This window comes from Rattus norvegicus, chromosome 1, assembly GCF_036323735.1.
Source record: "Rattus norvegicus strain BN/NHsdMcwi chromosome 1, GRCr8, whole genome shotgun sequence".
In the NCBI taxonomy this organism is placed as follows: domain Eukaryota; kingdom Metazoa; phylum Chordata; class Mammalia; order Rodentia; family Muridae; genus Rattus; species Rattus norvegicus.
Genome location: NC_086019.1, coordinates 269,610,615 through 269,616,048, shown reverse-complemented (window position 1 = coordinate 269,616,048; position 5,434 = coordinate 269,610,615).

Genomic DNA, 5,434 nt, shown 5'->3' with positions numbered 1-5,434 from the left:
ACAGCCAAAATGTGAGCTAGTTTTCTTATTAGCTAATAATCACAGCTGGTTTGCACTGATCTGGGGGCATCTAAAATCTCACACCTTTCTACCTTTTCCATATAACTCAGTACACAGAGAATTGAATCTGCCAGATTTTCAATTGTTAACTGTATGTTTTCTACAAAACTGAAATATTATAAAATGGGGTACTTTTTTCACCTCACCTGAGACAGGGCCTCACTGTGTAACTAACTCGAGCTGTCGTGAAACTCACTATGCAGACCAAGGTGGTCACGAACCCAAAGAGCTCTGGTTGCCTCTGCCTCCCATGTGCTGAGATTAAGGGCATGCACCACTATGCCTGGCACAGTGGGGTGCTGAGTTTCTCTCTGTCTTAGTAGAATTAGCTTTAAGGATGTTCAATTCTTCTTTGCCCCGGTGCCTTCTTACCAAAGTGAGCAGCTCAACATTGGAGAACAGGGGGGCCGAGAGAACATGCCTTGGGGGAGAGAAATGGAGTGGGAATTATACACAAATTCAAAGGAACACTCCTTTGAGACTGCAGCCTTCAGATGATAGATTCATTAGATATAATTAATTCATTCAAACCATATTCCAGGAAATATATTCATATAATTGCATTTCATATAATATATTCATAAAGACTGTGCCTGGGTACAAGCAACTCTTTGGGCTAGATTTGCCTTATGAATAATATGTTAATAAAGAATATATTTGAGGGAATCTTCATATTCAAGATAATCTGATTAATGTTTCTCTGGGTCACTGAGTTCTTCCTTACTCTGCCCCAAGTCTTACTGAGAGCCTATTGTTTCTTAATTCCCAGCAGCCTAAGTGCCTTCAGTGTGTGGTTTCTAGATTTTTCATCAATTTGCATACATTCTTGTCATTTACAGCTAAACTGTAAGAACTGATCATATCTTTCTTTCAGATTGGGTCCAGGCCAAGCTGGGTCTTATGTATGTATGTATGTATGTATGTATGTATGTATGTATGTATGTATGCACAGATGCATGCATGTTTGTGTGTATACATGTATGTATGCATGAATGCATTATGCATGCATGCCTGTATGTATACATGTATGCATGCCTGTATGTATATATGCATGCATGCATGTATGTAAATAAGTGAGGAGAATGGGACAGTTGCTTTAAATTCAAACTCTGCCCTATTAGTTATTATTATAGTGATTATCATACTCAGCATATGAAAGTACCCCATTGTGCCAGGCATAGGGGGGCATGCCTTGAATCTCAGCACACGAGAGGCAGAGGCAATCGGATCTTTTTGAATTCATTACCACCTTGTTCTGCATACTGAGTTTCAGGACAGTTAGAGTCACATAGTGTTGTCTAAGCATATGTTATTTTCTTAAATATGCCTTTCAAATGACCGCATGCTGAACTTTCACCAAGACAAAACCCTCACACCTTGTTGACATAATTTTGCACTAACCTGGGGTGAGGATTCTCTGCCTAGGGTTTGGAACCCTTGAAAAGTGAAAACCAAGATTCCTTTCTCGTATTCTAAGTCCTTGTCTTTGACTGAGGAGTATGTTGTCTGTTCTCTGTTTCTGTAATAAAATACTCGAGGCTGGATAATTTATAAAGGAAACTGGCTTATTTGGCTCAGGTTCTGGAGGTTGAAAGCCTAAACAGGTGGCACTGGTCCTGGCAAGGGCCTTTGTGGCAGATGTCACCATGGTGGGGTCCAAGGGAGCCAAGGATATCATGTGATGAGGTGGAAGGCAGAGAGGGGAACGGGCAAGTGAGCATTCCCTTTCCTAGGCACTAGCTGGGCTCTCAATGACCTATCCACCTTCCTCTAAGCCCTGCCTCTTGAAATCACCGCCCTGCCTCCTAACAATTGATTATCAATTGATTTCCAGATGTACTTTCGAGCTGGCTTAGACAGTCCATACCATAATCCCCGAGAGGCAGAGCAACATGAAGATCAGGAGGCCAGTCTGAGATCCATAGAGAGTTTGAGCCTAGCTGGGTTGTAGGAGACCTGTAGGAGACCTTGTCTTAAAAATTACCTACCCACCCATGCACACATGTGTGCACCCACGCCCTGTCCCACCACACACACACACACACGCACACACCACACACACACCACACACACACACGCGCATGTGTGCACATGTGTGCACCCACGCCCTGTCCCACCACACACACACACCACACACACACACCACACACACACCACACACACACACGCGCACGCACACACACACACACACACACACAATAGCTTAGAGGAACTCCTACATAAGCAGCGGCTTGAGATGCCATACTTTGGCAATATTCTAATATCTGTAGCATGTGATTGATACTAGGTTTACATAAATCCCAGTGTTAATCCCCCACCCCCAACCTCCATCATGACAGCTGGGGTCTGCATGTGATAACTGCACTTGTTTGAGTCCCTGGTGTGTTAATCATGCTATGGCTTCAACAGAGTTCTCTGTGGCACATTCTGTGGCTCAATTAGCTTTTTATTTTGCCACAGCAAGGGAAAGCATATTACATTTCCAGCCCGTATTTCACCTGAACCCAAAGCAAGCATCCTCATCGAAGCGAAGAGCTGGAACATTCGTTCACCAATTTCTCAACCCGTTTGGCACATCTGACTTCAGTTGCTCAAGGCAACTGTCAAAATTAGCTTTTAAATGCCGATCTAATCTCTGGATTCATGACCCAGATTTTTACCTACTGAGACTTTTAATTCTTGATTGTATGCTAAAAGGTGGCAAAGCTTGAGGAAATTAAAAAGGTCATCTATTTCGTGTTTTTCAAAATAAGCCCCTTGATGAAGAAGTTATTGTGCATGAATCAGATTAGGTTGTGGCAGATGTGCTAGGCAGCAGCTGCTGGAAACCCAGGAGATGAGAGAAACTTCAGTGCCCTCAGGGCTTCAGCACAAGGACTGGGAGGATGAGGAGGATGCTCAAAACCTTTCAGCCTCTTTCCCCTTTGTATTTCTGTCGTTAAAATATAGGTAATAACTTCATATTTACTGGGACACCTACTCAGGTCTAGCTTTTATTCTAAGCCCTTTGAGTGTTCAATCTTATCAGGGAGGTATAAAAGTTCTACTGAGATAGGGAAATTGACCTAGCTACAGTTCTATTGCTGTGAAAGACACCATGACCAAGACAACTCTTATGAAGGAAAGCATTCAGCTGGGGGCTGGCTTACAGTTGTAGAGGTTTAGTCTATTTTCATCATGGTTGGGAGCATGGCAGAGTACATGGCCCTGCTAAGTGCTACATCTTTATCCTCAGGCAGAGAGAGAGGTGGGGGGAGAGAGAGGGGGGAGAGAGAGAGGGGGGGGGAGAGAGAGAGAGAGAGAGAGAGAGACTGGGCCTACCATGGGATTTTGAAACCCCCAGACACACTTCCTCTAAAAGGCTACACCTCCTTTTAGATAGTGCCATGTCCTGGTGACTAAACATTCAAATATATGAACGTGTGGGGACCATTTTATTCAATCCACCACAGAAATGGAGGCCGAATAGAAGAAGTTAAGGGATAGAACCAGTGGAGGAGTATGTATTGGAACCCAGCACTCACTGTATCATGCCCATGCTTAACCCCCAACCATGAAACATGAAGATAGACCACCCAATCACATGTGACTATCTATGTAACTATGCTGCTGCAGAAATTTAATGCTGATGTCCTAGGGCCTGTAGTTTTCTTGTGAGGCTGAGTCATAGCTTGAAAACTCCATAGTATCATCCTGAAAACAACCGCTTGGTATGTCTGTAGAATGAACATGACAGTCTCACATTGTCCAGGACAGTCACGAGGTAGGGAACAAGGCAGCATAAGGATAAAGAGCTCAGGATGGATGCCAAGACTTACTGTTCGTCATCTACATATAGGACCTGGACCACATGGCGCCCCCTTCACCTTGCACTTCCCTTAAACTCATCAGAGTAAAAAAACAGAGTCCTGCTAGGAAGTTTGTGTCACAGATGGAGAAGCAAGTTCATAAAGGTCTCCAACATCACACAGCCAGGGAGAGTAGAGGATCTGTCCCAGGTATTCAGGCCCTGGCATGGAGCTTCCAGCAGATATCCACACAATGTGGTTTTGTAATGCTTCTGCTGCTGTGTGCATGAAGGCTCCTCACCCACCACCTTCAGGGTGCCCCCTCTCCCCGAGAACATGCTCACACCTATCTTTTCACAACTGCCTGCTTGTTCTTGACCTTGCACCTCTCAGTCATCCTTCCCTGACCCACCCAATGTGTTTTGTTTGGGGTCCCCAACCTGTGGCTCACAGGCTGCATGTACTCCAGTTAAGCATACTTCCAATGTTGAGATTTAAAGCAGTTATGGGAGCAACTGGATTGTGTGGTCCTTTTAAACTTTTTGGATTTAAAAGCTTTGTCCTGGGGGAGGGACAAAGTTCCACAAAGCACAGGTAAAGGTCAGAGGACAGCGTTGTGGCATCTGTCCTCTCGTTTTTATGGGGGCCCTGGAGATTGAACCCAGGTTGTCAGGTTTGTGCAACAAGTGCTTTTAGCCTGATGAACCATCAGTTGGGCTGGGCTGTGAAATTCTTGAGTGTGAACTTTGTGGATAACATCTTGCTAGACTTTCTCAGTTGCTTGGGAGAATAAAATGACCATGAAGACTTTCCTCTGTCGTTTCTACTTCCAGTTCCTGCTCTGCGTTTTTATTTTTCCTAAATACTTATTTTTTTAAGAAGTGTGTGCGTGTGTGTGTGTGTGTGTGTGTGTGTGTGTGTGTGTGTATTCACAGGTGTGTGGGCACACGCACCTTTTTATGTATATGTGCACACATTTGTGCAGAAATCTATGGAGGCCAAAAGAGGGTGTTGTATCCCCTGGAAGAACAAGTGTTTGTGAGCCACCATGAAGATGTTTGGATTTTAACTCAGCCTTGTGGATGCTGGGAACCAAGGTCCTTGGCAAGGGAAGTTAAGTGTCTTAACCACTGAGCCATTGCTTCGGTCTGTTCCTCTAGCTTTGATTGTGGAGTGCTGCATAGGATTGAGTGTTTGTAACCTGTGGTACACTGTATGAAGGGAATGTTACTAGTCACATGATCATGAGTGACCTCGGTACAGAGTCACTAACCAGGGCATGGCTGGTCACATGACCATGACTGACCTTGAGACAGAGAGTCAGTAACCAGAGCAGGCCACAGGATCACACAACAGGAAATACAGTTACAGTGATGGAATCCTTCAGAGCTTCTGATGCATGAATGCTGCTAGAACATTCTGGAGTGTCTCCTGATACAGCAGGGAGTGACACTTAGCACAGGAGACTGGAAAGCCCACCAGAGGCAGGCACAGTTCCTCTTTCAGTACATATCAGGTAGACCAACACTGGAGTCAGATCCTTCCACAACTAGTGGTCACTGCTTCTGCTAGAAGTTCATCCTGAA